This window comes from Chiloscyllium plagiosum, chromosome 17 (genome assembly GCF_004010195.1).
Source record: "Chiloscyllium plagiosum isolate BGI_BamShark_2017 chromosome 17, ASM401019v2, whole genome shotgun sequence".
Taxonomy (NCBI): domain Eukaryota; kingdom Metazoa; phylum Chordata; class Chondrichthyes; order Orectolobiformes; family Hemiscylliidae; genus Chiloscyllium; species Chiloscyllium plagiosum.
This window is the reverse complement of record NC_057726.1, coordinates 9,308,268-9,323,307: the sequence shown is the minus strand read 5'-3', so window position 1 is coordinate 9,323,307 and position 15,040 is coordinate 9,308,268.

Here is a 15,040-nt window from a genome sequence, read left to right as displayed (position 1 = left end):
TGTGTTCCTGTGTCCACATGTGTCAATATTCCTGGTCCCACACGTGGTAATGCTCCTGGGCCCACAGGTGTCCATGTTACAGGGCACACACGTGTCAACGCTCCTGGGTCTACATGTATCCATGTTACAGGGCTGGCATGTGTCAATGCTCCTGGGCCCACATGTATCCATGTTACAAGGCCCACACATGGCAATGCTCCTACGTCCACATGTATCCATGTTACCAGGCCGACATGTCAGTGCTCCTGGGTCCACGCATGTCCATGTTACAGGACTCACATGTGTTAATGCTACTGGGCCCACACATCTCCATGTTCCATAACCCATACATGTGGGTTCACACATGTGGGTCCACACATGTCAATGCTCCAAGGCCCACATGTGTCCATGCTCCTGGGCCCACACATGTCCATGCTCCTGGGCCCACATGTATCCATGTTACAGGGCCCACACGTGTTTGGCTGGGGAGAAGGTAGCTGGGAATGCGATCAGTAGATGAAGGTAGGGGTGAAGGTGATCGATCAGAGAGGAGAGTTAGTGGGTCCCAGAGAAGTTGTTTGAAACATTCCACAAGCTGGCATTCTTTCTCCCCAATTTAGAGGAGACTACATCAAGAGCAATGGACACAGGAGATGACATGTGTGGAAGTGCTGGAAGTGGAGGATAAATTTCTGTCAGATATGGAAGGATCCTTTGGAACCTTTGACGGAGGTGAGAGGGGAGGTATGGGCCTCCTTGTGATGGCAGGGGAAGATGCTGGGGGTGGAGGGTGGTTTGGTGGGGCCGTGGACCTAACAAAGGAGTCGTGGAAGGAATGCAGATAGGGATGGGGAGGGAAATGTATCCCTGGTGGTGAGGTCTGTTTGTAGGTGGAGGAAATGGCGGAGGATGATGCCATGTATCTGGAGGTTTATGGGATGGAAGGTGAGGACTGGGGGTTTCGGTCCTTGTTGCGATTGGAGGAATTGGGAATAATGGATGGTGTTCTCACAGGAGGCTGGGTGGGAGGAGGTGTAATCCAGGTAGCTGTGGGAGTCTGTAGGTTTGAAATAGATGTCTGTGTTAAGTTGGTCACCGGAAAGGGAAATAGAGAGGTCCAGGAATAGCTGGGAGGTGTCCAAGATGGTCCAGGTGAACTTGAGGTCGGAGTGGAAGGTGTTTCTGAAGTTGATGATCTGTTCATCCTCCTTGTGGGAGTCAAAGGTGGCGCCAATACAGTCATCGATGCAATGGAGGAAAATGTGGAGAATGGGGCTGGTGTAGGTGTGGAAGGTGGACTGTTCCATGTACCGACAAAGAGGCAGGCATAGCTGGGGCACATGCAGGTGTCTATGGCTACCCCTTTGGTCTGAAAGAAGTGGAAGAATTCTAAGGAGAAATTGTTGAGGGTGAGGACCAGTTCAGCGAATTGGATAAGAGTGTCAGTGGCACGGTACTGGTTGGGTCAGCAGGAGAGGAAGAAATGGAGGGCTTGGAGGCCTTTGCCAAGACAGATGGATGTGTACAGGGACTGGATGTCTATGATGAAAATGAGGGGTTGGAGGCCGTGGAAATGAAAGTCATGGAGGAGTTGGAGGCTATGGGTGATGACCTGAACATAAGTAGGGAAACCCTTGACCAAGGGGGACAGGACAGTGTCAAGGTATACAGGGATATGTTCGGTGGGGCAGGAGCAGGCTGAGATGATGGGTTCGCGAGGGCAGTCAGGTTTGTGAATCCTCGGTAGGAGGTAGAACTGGGCAGTGCAGGGTTCCCGGACTATGAGGTTGGGGGTTGTTGGTGGGAGATCCCCTGAGGTGATGAGGCTGTGGATGGTCTGTGAGAAGATGGTCTGGTGCGGTCCTGAGAGACCATTCCCTCCGTGACTCCCTTGTTAGGTCCACGCCCACCACCAACCCACCCTTCACTCCTGGCAACTTCTCCTACCGTCGCAAGAAATGCAAAACCTGTGCCCACACCTCCCCTCTCACCTCTGCCCAAGGCCCTAAAAGATCCTTCCTCACCCAACAGAGATTTACCTGCACTTCCACACACGTCATCTACTGTGTCTGTTGCTCTCAATATAGTCTGTTCTACGTTGGGGAGACAGGACGCCAACTTGCGGAATGTTTCAGAGAACACCTCTGAGACCCACGCATTAACCAACCCCACCGCTCTGTGGCTGAACACTTTAACTCCCCCTCCCACTCTGCCAAGGACATACAGGTGCGGGGCCTCCTCCATTGCCAAACCTTAACCACCTGGAGGAAGAACATCTCATCTTCTGCCTTCGGACCCACCAAACACACAGGATTAATGTTTCCTCAATTCCCCTACCCCCACCTTATCACAGTTCCAATCTTCCAACTTGCCACTGCCCTTTTAAATTGTCCTACCCATCGATCTTCCTTCTCACCTATCCACTCCACCCTCATCTCTGTCCTATCACCATCACACCCCACCTTCATCTACCTACCACACTCTCAGCTACCTTACACACCCCCACTCCCCTCCCATTTATCTCCCAACCCCCTTCGGCCACCCCTTCATTCCTGATGAAGAGATTCTGCTTAAAACATTGACTCTCCTGCTCCTTGGATGCTGTCAGACTGGCTGAGCTTTTCCAGCACCACACTCTCAACTCTGACCTCCAGCATCAGCAGTCCTCACTTTCTCCTAGTTCATTTTAACCTGACTGTGAAGCCTCTTCCAACAATGTCCCCCTTGAAGGAGTTCTCCTACTCCCTCCACAAGGATCTCAGTGAGTCTCTCTCTCACTGCATCCCCCAGGTCATCTCCTCTGCCCTGAAGCTCATCAGCCATATCCTGAAGCAGACCCGCTACTACAGCCACATCTCCTCCAACTTGACCCCTGCCATCTTGAACTGTCCTACCTGTCCATCTTCTGTCCCATCTATCCACTCCACCCCCCTCCTCTCTGACCTATCACCATCACCCCCACCTTCATCTACCTATTGTATTCCCAGCTACCTTCCCCCCAGCCTCACCTCCCTCCCATTTATGTCTCAGCCTCTTTGGGCCACCTCGTTGTTCCTGATGAAGAGCTTATGCTCGAAACATTGACTCTCCTGCCCCTTGGATGCTGCATGACCAGCTGTGTTTTTCCAGCACCACACTCTTTGACTCTATCCTAAACCTATCCAAAGTAATCCTCAGTTCTGTGGATCAACTGTGGTTGCAAATAATTAAACGCATGACATCACAGGGAATGTGTAAATTGTTGCTGAGTATTTTGTTCACTTATTTTTCAAAGCTCGTGTAACTTATGAGTGAGTGTAAGGTTTTATTAGTACGAGTAAGCTTTATGAGCAATAATAAAGCTTACTGAAGGTAGTAGGCTTTTAAATGTAAATTAAATAAGAAATTAAATTAATTAGGTCAATGGCAAATAAAGGAATGACAGGCTTGCTCAAAGCACTTTCTATTTAACGTGGGAATTTCAGAATGTTTCTGGTGTCCTTGATGAACAACTTGGAAGAAAGTGTCACCAGATGTTTGGTTCTGGGTTTTGGAAGGTGAGTAACAATACTGCGGTGAGGATACTGGGATACATGGATGACAGGTTTATAGACGTGGTCACTCTGCAGCTCGACAGGATGCAGCATGATAGAGAACGGTTGACCACTGGGCAGTCAATGTAAGTGATGAAACAGGGAGTGCATGCACTGAGCTCCATCTTAACCCTTAGTCAGAGGAAGAGGATGATTTGCAACTGCATTAATAACAATCGCTATCTCAATCTGAGGGGGTAGTGATTGTCACAGTGATGGTTGGAGTTGTCCTGTCCTTCACATCTGGACAAATACCTTGTGATAGTGGACAGTTCTCAGCTTCCTTCAGCAGAAATATCCTGCTGCACCTAATGTATGGATGCCTATGATTTCAACAGCTTCCAGCTTTGTTTCCAGCTCTCTCTGAGAGTGCTCAAGTTCACTTTAATATAACAACATAGCACAGCTTTTAACTCGGGCAGTCCATAGTCTCTTTTGGGCTCAGCACTTTTCCCATTGGAGCTTACTCAAAATCTAAGTAAATCTAAGACTGTTAATCTTTATATTCATTTCCCTAGTATATTAACTTTGCAGTAACAAAAATAGAGATCCACGTTGTTAACATTGGTATCTCCTAGTGCACACCACTCTCCAAGCAGTGTTCAGTTGTGAATGCTGGGGAGATTTTGAGTTGATTAGCTTTGATTTATTATTGTCACATGTCCCTCTGTACAATCAAAAGTTTTGTTTTGTGTGCAGTATAGGCAGACCATGCCATACAAAGTCCATGAGAGTAATAGAACAGAGTGAGGATTACAATATAACAGCTGCAGGGAAGGTGTCCAAAGAGCAAGGTCAACATTAGATTTGAAATTTACGAGGTCCATTCAGAAGTCTAATAACAGCAGGTAAGAAGATATTCTTGAATCTGTTGGTGTGAGTGTTTATGTTTTTGTATCTTCCACCCATTGGAAGAGTCAGGAAGAGAGTGTAACTGGGATGGGAGGGGTCTTTGATGATGTTGGCTGCCTTCCTGAGGCAGAGAGAAGCACAGATGGAGTCAATGGATGGAAGTGTGATGGACTGAGCTGAGTGATGGCTCATCAGCTAAAGCCAAATCTACGGCACCAAGGAAGTACAAGACTGACCAGAGAAGCCAGAGTGAAAGGTAATTCCATAGTTACAGGAGTAATAAGTCTTTCTGCGGCAGCAGATGTGAGTCAAAAATAGCCTGTTGTCTCCCAGGGAGATCAATGTTGTCTCTGACAAAGCACCCTAAGGGAATAAGTTGTTAGACAGTCAACACTTCAGAACCAATAACATGGAGAGAGAGAGAGAGATGTAGATCTGCAATCAGAATTTCGGAAGCTGGGTCAAAAATTAGTAAGCAGGACCCCAAAAAGCAATAATCTCTGAAGTACTCTCCATGTGTTGTAAATTGATTGTAGGAGTAGGAGGGAAGGAAATGATTGCACAGTCAGAAAGTAGGGACTGGTTAAGATTCTTGGGCCATTGGGACAAGCTCTGGGAAGGTGGGACCTGAGCAGGCAGGACAGTTTGTATGTGAAAATAACAAGAACTTTGATGGACCTGTCTTCTAGCATAATTGGGCATGGTTTGACCTCTTTTCACAGCAGGATGAGGATATATTTTCTTTTGTGGCAAAAGTCAGAAATGAAAATGGAAAGCTGCAGATGAGTCTGGAAGGCAGATAAAGCAAAGTTAGGGAAATAAAAAATCAAATTAAAAATGGAGAGTTTGATTACAAGTCTGTCATCATCTGGCACTCATATTGTGGCAGTTCTGAGCTCATGGGTGGGGATAAACCAATTTCTATCTCCCTTCCATTTACAGCACTGAGAGTTTTCCAGCTCCAATTCCTATGCACAATCTTAGTTGCTATATAGTTGCGATGCAGGCAAATTTCATCAAATCTCTCTCTCAGTGATTTCTAACAGAGAAATGATCAATTAATTGTATCATCGCATATATTGTGCCAATGAAAGATTTGACATGTTAAATCTTAAAATTAATCGCAGTTATTTGGTTGATTGCACAATTCTATTTGCCACACCATCTAGCTTTGCGGCATATCTCAATCTACCAGCCATTATGCTGGAACCAACACTGCATTCTGGGTAATTCAAAACTGTTGATCCAGACTGGTGTGAAGTAAGTTAACTGTCCTAATTTAATTTAGTCACTTGATACTTGCAGAACTTGAATGCTGCTGAAGAGAGAGTTCTGTTCTCAAAGAGGTTTGCCTTGTTGCAGGGATGCCAAATTTCGAACCACAATTTATACAACAGGAGTAAAGGGTGTTGATTTGTTGGCAAGTAAACTCTGATTGGGTGAAGGGTTGATGTGTTGGAAACAATCGGGAGCGATTGGAGTTACCAGGTAACTACAAAAGGATGCAAAATGTCATTTTAGCAATCTTCCCAATTTATTTACTTTGGCAACTTTTGCAGATGGCAGGAGGAGCCACCACACAGTGATTTTGGCCTGAATTTTAAATTTTGATGTGAAGAACAAATGGGCAATGTTTTAAACCAGCAGTTGGCTTCACTGATAAAGCATTAGGACAGAGGTAAATCGATTCACACAGGATTTAGAGTCTTTTTATCCATTTTTTTGTGATTGGGCAGGTGAATTACAATTTGTGACCTTCCACCCAGTTCCATTAGCAATTGATGGAAACTATGTTTGGTGTTTTCACTGGTGGTATCATTGAGCTGAGGGTCTGGATGCATGCTCAATGGTGGAGTCAATCAACAATGGGGAAGACCATCTAGTCTTCTAAACTCAAGCACCACTGCATAGCAATGCTGTGATTTGTCAGGTAGGAAGCAGAACATCAGGACAAAGACAGCATTCCAAGATGATAGATCTGGTGCTGGAGGCATTAGTGGTGAAGATGAACAGGAAGTACTATAGTGATACAAGGGGACAGGAAGCTCTAAGAGACCACTACCTCAGAAGGGAATAGGAGCAAGTGGTTATGGAGGTCATTTTCCATGATCTCGTCTGAGGACCCATTGACAGCACCATAACAACGAGGTAAAAACAATGACTGCAGATGCTGGAAACCAGATTCTGGATCAATAGTGCTGGAAGAGCACAGCAATTCAGGCAGCATCGAGGAGCTTCAGCAAAATCGACGTTTCGGACAAAAGCCCTTATTTCCTGATGAAGGGCTGTTGCCCGAAACGTCGATTTTGCTGAAGCTCCTCGATGCTGCCTGAATTGCTGTGCTCTTCCAGCACCATTGATCCAGCACCATAACAACGCTGATCTTCCGACAAAGCTCATTGTCAGCTTGCTCCACCATTCAAACATTTCTCCAAGTCCACTGTTACAAAGGTGTAGACGTGTACTATATCTGTAAGAACATTGAAAAGCTAGCAAGGACTGACAAAGTACAGAGAGTCCTGAACAGGGTAATAATGTACACTTTGATGAAACAAATAGCAGAAACAAGTTCAAATTCAGCCAATTAATTTAAATTATGCCCCACAATACCAAAATCCAATCAAATTTGAATTTAGTATTTTGATAATATTAAAACCAATGAAATGATCCAATGTTCTGGAGTATAAAACCGGACATTTTGAACAGCTGGGGGAGAACTGCCAAAGACCAACAAATGTAGACTGCTAGTTGAAGAGCTCTCTGAAAGATATCTGTCTGTGTGCAGCAGAAAATTGAGGCCGACCTGGAGAAAATCTACAGAGGAAAATCTACAAAGGACAATTGACAAAGCTGACTGGTTTTGAAACAAGAGTTTTTTTTGTACATCTTAATCGAGATTTTTTAGCAGACTAGTATTGTAGGGTTGGAAGTAACATATAGGTTGAAGAGAAAGGAGTTATAAATAGTTGTTGGTTTTAATGTTCTCAGTTGGACTTAAAGAATAAAGTTGTCAATTTTTACTTTAACTAGTGACCTCTGAGTTAGTTCTTTGCCTCTTGAATTTTAACAAATTACAGCATGAGGTGAATCTTTTCTATGTGGCTGGTTTAAATTAGCAGTGGAGTTTACCCCGTGTCGTAACACCTCAGCTTGGCACTTCTCTTACCGAGTCTTCTGAACTCAGTTCCTCCAGTCACATGGAAGTCAGCATCCCATGGCGAGCTCTACCGAATCGCAGGAGAATTAGGGGAAGACAAGCCACATTCTCTTTTTTATGGCCCTGGCTATTAGCATGTTCAGTGTGAATGCACACAGTCAGTGAACATAGCTCATTTCAATCTTTAATTTGTAATGGTACAAGTTAAAGCAGACCACAGTCAAGCTTCTGTCTTTATAGTTAAGGGTTAATTTTTTACTAATTGCTACTGAAAGTCCCTTTGAAATAAAGAGATAGAATTACCAATAAATAATTACAGATATCAAGATTAAAACAAGCCAAAACAAGGAAATCATAATAAATCTGTGTGGCAAAAATTAAAGTTGCCATAATCCCACTGTCTCATAAGACAGTGAGAGAGAGAGAGAGAACCGGTAGTGAGTTTATTCTGAGGATCACTAAACCTCTTGATAAGGCAGAACCTTCATGATAACTTCAGCTGGTGTGACAATTGAGCAGATGCTGCTGGTGTCACTCTGCATTGCAAACCAAGTGTCCAGCCAACTGAACAAAATCACGGCTGATTATGTCCCTCTAACTCATATTCTCATACCATTCCCATATGCCTCGATGTCGTTAGGAATTGGAAATCTTTCAATCTCTGCCTTGAACTGACTTAATGACTGAACTTCCACAATCCCCCAGGATAGAGAATTCAAACATTTCACCGCTCTCTGAGCATAGATGTTCAATCTAATCTCAGTCATAAATGGTTTGTGAGACTGTGTCTCATGAATCTGTAGCCAGGAGGAATATTGTTCCTGCATCTACTCTGTCAAACCTTTAATGGGTTTCATAAGTTTCTATGAAATCGTCTCTTATTTTTCCAAATTCCTGAGGATACAGGCTCCATCTCCTCAATCTCCCATCAGACAATAACCCACTTAATCTCCAGAATCAGTCTGCTGAGCCTCCACTGCAGTCCATCGGTGGAAATTCTATCCTTTCTTTGGCAAAGGGACCAGCTGTACGCGCAATACCCAAGGTCATCACACCAGTGCTTGATGCAATTTAAACAAAATGTATCTGCTCCTTGACTCAAATGATCTTGCAGTAAAGCTTAACATGCTTCTAAATTGTATGCACTTTGCAGAACCCCTTGGTCCACAAGCCTGACCCTGATGTTCTGATCATTTGCGATACAATACCTTCTCTCATGTTTACATTTTAGCCCCAGTCTACTGCAAGATAACAGTGATGTCCAACAAAAGCTTGTGGAAGAGTAATTTCATGATCTGTTTAAGCACTTAGTCAAGGTCCAAATTCAACATCAAGTTTGACAACTTCAGATCATTGTGTCTGTCCTCCATTTTATTTCTCCTGCTTTCCAAACCCCTCTCCCTCTCCCTGCCTTCGATCCACTGTCTAGTTTTCATAAATAAACACAAAGTACTGCAGAACTCTGATACAAACAGTACAAACCCTAGAGAAAACCAACAGATCTGACAGCATTTGCGGAGAGAGAAACAGAGCTCCCGTTTCAAGCCTGGTATGCCCTGGGCTTCCGCTTTTGTCAAAAGTATAAATTAAAACATTTTCCAGCACCTTTCAGTTTGAAAGGAGAGCCGACCTATTCTACCAGTCCTAATGAAAATCCCGAAATATCGATTTTCCTGCTCCTCAGATGCTGCCTGACCGGCTGTACTTTTCCAGCAGCACTCTAATCTAGACTCTATATTCTATCTTGAGCATCTACTATTAACAACTACTCTGGTGCTTTGATACATGACCTATTTGCTACCATTAACATCTCCTCAACAGCTATCACTACACCGTTTGCCTTTGTACTGTGATTACTGCATGTTCTATCCTCCCTTGCCGTCTAACCTTGCCCTGATCTTCTACTCCTTGCCACATTTACCGCATTAGAAAACCCATCACTTCTTGCCATCTCTCTTCAGAATGTAAAAGAGTCATATTAAACTTGAAACATTAACTCTGTTTCTCTCTGCACAGGTGCTGCAGAGCTGTTCCAGTACTTTCTGCCTTTATTCCATACCTCCAGCATTTTTAGAAATTAGCTTTTGTTTTTGAGTTTAATTTATGCAGTGCCTTTTGTGACCTCAAGCCATCCTAAAGAGCTAATTAATTACTTTCTAAAGTATTGGTGCTGTTGTGATTTACAGCTATTTTTGCACAGTAAGCTCCCACAGTTTTCAGTCTTTGGTGGCTTTGCATTAAATATTGGCCAGGACGCAGGGGAAAGCTCCAGCGAGTTTGTGAAATGTCATGTAAGATATTATGTAAATGCAAACTATTCTCTCCTGTGGTTACTGCTAATCATCAGAGAACCCATCTACCTACAAAAACTCTACAATTATATCCTTGAGACATGAAACCCGGAAAGGCTTAACTCAAGTCAGTGACTACCTTTCAGTGGCATTACTCAGGATTGACTACAGAATTGTGGCAAACATTCATTTCACACAGCAACAGTACATTTCAATAGTTATTTACCCAGAGCAGCTGTGTGGTTCACTGCAAGAAACAGAATAGGATCTCACTGAGCAGACCAGGAGAAATTATGTTGTATTATGGTGGATGTCCCTCACACTAAGATTATAAAAATCCCATTAAGAGTTTGGAAGACAAGAAACAAATTGTCTGACTATCCAAAAGATTGAGTTAGACTTTCATCTATTAGATTCAAGGCAGCATACATCTTTCATACTGAATGTTTAGGGAGTTAGTATCTTGTTGTATGTAAGACAGCTTTACCTTAGCGCTGGTTCATGCAAATCCATTGTATCCTCTTCAGAAAGCAACTTTGAACCATTTGAGATATTTGGATTTGTACAACAGGCATTGACCCTCCTGCAGGTAGTCATCATATGCTCTTCCTCTGTGATAGAAAATTACAGAAAGCGACTACTTGGTCCATTGTATATGCTGGCATTTTGAAAGAACTCTCTAACTATTTCCACTCCCTTGCACTTGCACCAATCGGCTAAACCTTATTTATTTGTTCTTTGATAGGAGATGGACATCATTGCCAAAGCCAGGATTTGTTGCCCATCCTATTTTGTCCATTTCAGAGGACAGTTAAAAGTCAATCTCAGTGCTCTGAGTCTGGAGTCATACGTTGGTCAGACCAGGCAAAGATTGAAGATTTCCTTCCCTATAGGGCATTAGTGATTTATATCAATGGTAGTTGTCATCACTCCTGAGACTAATTTTCCAGAATTAGTTATTGAGTTCAAATTTCATCAGCTGCCATCATTGGGTTTGAACCAGTCTTCAAGGGATTCGCTTGAATCTGTGCCACCACCAACTCCACCAATATTTCTATATTTCTATTCAGTACATAATCAATTCCATTTTGAAGATTGCTGTAGAATCTACATCCACATTGTCTTCGCCATTGCATTCTACATCACAACAATTTGCCAGGCAAAATACTTTCACTATCTGACGTAGGGTTTGCCTGTGGCAGGATATTTTACCTGATGAGACAATGTTTATATTATTGCTGAAAATGGATGTAGACGTAATGGTACTGCATAATCCATCAGAAATTTATTACAAGGAGTTAGTATGTTTTTAAAAAAAGTCATTTTTACACACAGATCAGTGTCTGGGATAGCATTAAATTATTAGATTACACTTGAGGAGGGTACTTCCAATGGAGCGTCATGCCCATGTGATCAAAGTGTACGATATTTTTATTCTCAGGTCACATGTGATAATATAGTGATGACATCACAAGCATGTCTCTTAGGCAAATCATATTCAGGTGGTGAAAATTACACTGACAGCCTGAACTTAAGACATGAAACATCATTTACCCTGCCAATATTTTGGTTTTCAATGGCTCCTTTTGTTATCAATCCTCCTGTGATTCAAGCAGTTTCAATATCGCTTTTAAAATGCGACCTGCGTAACTTTGTCAAAAGGCTGGAAGAAAGTTACATTTGTAGCATGTTGAGGCTTTCAGCTGAGGAAATTTGGCATAACAGCGAATACCCTTGTCAACTTTTATAGGTGCGCCATCGAGAGCATTCTGTCTGGATGTATCACTACCTGGTATGGCAACTGTACCATTCAACATCAGAGACGGTTATAGAGAGTGGTGAACTCGGCTTGGACAATCACAAAGGCCAACCTTCCAACTATAGAATCCATCTACCAGACCCGCTGTCAAGGAAAGGCCGCCAGCATTCTCAAAGATCCATCCCATCTTGGCAATATTTTTTTTACAACCTCTACCATCGGGGAGAAGGTACAGAAGCCTGAATACATGCACTAGCCAGTTTCGAAACAGTTTCTACCCTGCTGCTGTTAGAATACTAAATGGACTCACAAATTCTTAACATTCATCTGTACCTGTGTTTTTATTTTTGCTTCTGTTTACCCATTATTTACTTAACTATGTAATCTGCTTGTATTGCTCACAAGACAAAGTTTTTTACTGTGCCTCTGTACATGTGACAATAAATTCAATTCAAATTTAAATTCTACAGATCTTCAACTGAAGTATGCCATTGCTTGGGAGAAGAACACCAAACAAAATTCACTTCTGTAACATTTTATCCTTACTCAAACATGGATTGTGGGCATCACTGGCTAGGCCATCGTCTCTCATTTCCCTTGAGAAGGTAATTATGAATTGCCTTTTTGAACCACTGCTATCCAAAGGGATTAGGAACATTCACGTCCTTTTATGAAGGGAACTCCAAGGATTTTGACCAGGCCACAGTGAAGGAACAGTAATTTATTCCCTAGCCAAACTGCATGCGACTTGGAGGCGATCTGATAGATAGTGGGCCAAAAGAGCCTGAGCAACTTGTTACATTTGTTGTCATTCTTAATACTACAGAAGTAATGGTGCTTTTGCCAAATGGTTAATGCATTAAGGAGGTAGTGGTCACGCCTTCACAGGATCTCAGCACCATCTTGTTGCTATTTGGTGAATTTAGGATCTGAGGTGATTCTCACTATTGTTCAATTGCACATAGGCACTCAACTGGGACAGAGGATACTCACGTCTGCTGCTGCGGTCCACATAGGTACTGAGCCCTTGAGATACAACACTTAATGGCAAACATACTAATTTCATTTTTCTTTAGGTTTGTTCCTAAAAGGATTATATTAAAAATGTTAGTTTGGTTATGGAAAAATTGAAAGTGTTCCGACATGGGGTAAACCCCCCCTGCTAATTTAAACTTGCAACGCAGAAATTGTTCACCCCGTGCTGTAATCTGTTAAAATTCGAGAGGTAAAGAACTATCCTAAAAGTCACTATTTAAAGTAAAAATTAACAACTTGAATTTCTTAAAATCTAAAAGAGAATAATTAGCAAAAAACAATTTACAACTCATTCATCTTAACCTATCTTTTACCTTCCCCTCTACAATACTGGTCTGATAAAACCCCCGATTAAGATTTACCAACAAATACAAATTTCAAAACTAGCCAGCTGTTGAATCTGCTCTTTGCATCTTCCTCTGTAGGTTTACTCTCCAGGTCGATGTCAATGTTTTTCTCTGTGCAAACTCCTTCTCTGGACATGTACCTCTCAGAAATGATGAAGGGCTTATGCCCGAAACATTGATTCTCCTGCTCCTGGATGCTGCCTGACCTGCTGTGCTTTTCCAGCACCACACTCTCACCTCTCAGCGAGTGCTCACTGGCAGCCTACATCTGTTGCTTTTTTAGCAGTTCTCCTCCAACTGTTCAATTTCGTTTTGGTTTTATACCCCAAAGCATCGGATCGTTTCATTGGTTTCAATATTATCAAAATACTAAATTCAAACTTGATTGGAGTTTAGCATCTTTGGGCATGATTTAAGCTGATTGGCCAAATTTGAATTTGTTTTATGTCTCATAGCAACCTAGGTACTGCAAGCTGCTGGACAAAATGTTACCTTGTAAATTCTCCAGCACTCTTCGTGCTTGCTAAGCCCTTCAACCCTCTTAAATGTACAGTACACCTCTACACCTTCATAACGCTCTCCCCTTAAGAAAAAAATGGACCATCATAATGAAAAGATGGCTTCTTTTTTTCTATTCTTTACCGTATTAGTATAACATACAGATAATTTTAATCTAAGTTCACCTTAGCTTCTTCCCATATACCTGTGTATGTATATATGTGCAAATATATGTGTGTGTGTGTACAAACATTAAATGAATACAAAGCTCATCTAAACTTTATCAATTAAATTGGTGATAATGCATTTGCAATCACATTCTTTCGACCAGCAACATGTTCAATTTTTAAATTAAAGTTTTGGAACATAAGATTCCAATGAAATAGTCTCATATTCTAAGTGTTCTAAGAATGTAAGAGGATTGTGATCTGTGTACACAACGGTCTCTGACACATTGTTCATGACATAAACATTAAAATGTTGTAAGGCCAGGACCTAACTCAATGGTTTTTTTTGATTGTGGAGTGTTTCCTCTGGGGGATGTTGAGTTTCTTTGAAAAGTAACCAACTGGCAGTTCAATCCCACCATCATCTCTCTGTAGCAGTAAAGCTCCAACTCCTATGTCACGTGTATCGATGGCAATTTTAAAAGGTTTTGAAAAGCTTGGTGAAGCTAAAACTGGTTTGGTTGTTAATATTGATTTCAAATGGTCGAATGCTTCCTGGCATGGTTCTGTCCACTGAAACTTTGTGTTCTTCTTCAGCAAATCGGTTAATGGTGCTATGACACTGTGGAAGTTTGGAACAAACATCTGATAGAAGCTGCTGAGTCATAAGAATTGAAGCACCTCTTAGTTCGAGGTTGGCCATGGAAATTCCTCGATGGCCTTTGTCCTTGTATTCTGTGGGGCCAACCTTCTATGGCCAATGTTATGTCCCAAGAACATCATCTCTGCTTTTGTGAATTCAGTTTTATTTAACTATATTACCAGTTTTGATACTCTTAATCATTTAAAGAGCTCTGCTAACTGTACCATGTGAACTTTCCAGGACTTACTAAAGATCACAACATTGTCCAAATAGATTCACAGTTTGTTAACCCAGCCACTACTCTGTTCGTGAGTCTTTGGAATGTGATGAGTATGTTCTTCATTCCAAAGGGCATTGCTTTAAATTGATATAACCCATTTGGGGTTACAAATGCAGAAATTTCTTTCACCGACTCTGATAAAGGTACCTGCCATTAACCACGCAATAAGTCCAACTTGATGATGTAACTGGCTTGTCCAACTTACTCGATACAGTCCTCCAATCCAGGTGTTGGATATGGATCTGATTTTGTAATGGCATTGGCCTTCCGATAATCCATGTAGAATTGTTGAGTCCCCTCTGTTTTGGGAATTAAGACGATCGGCGAATTCCACTCGTTCTGGCTTGGTTTGATGATGACCACGTCGAGCATGGCCTCCACCTCCATCTGGACCTGTCTGGCAGAGAAAGATTTATGCCAATAGGGGTATTGTTTCATCGGAGCATTATTGCCTACGTCT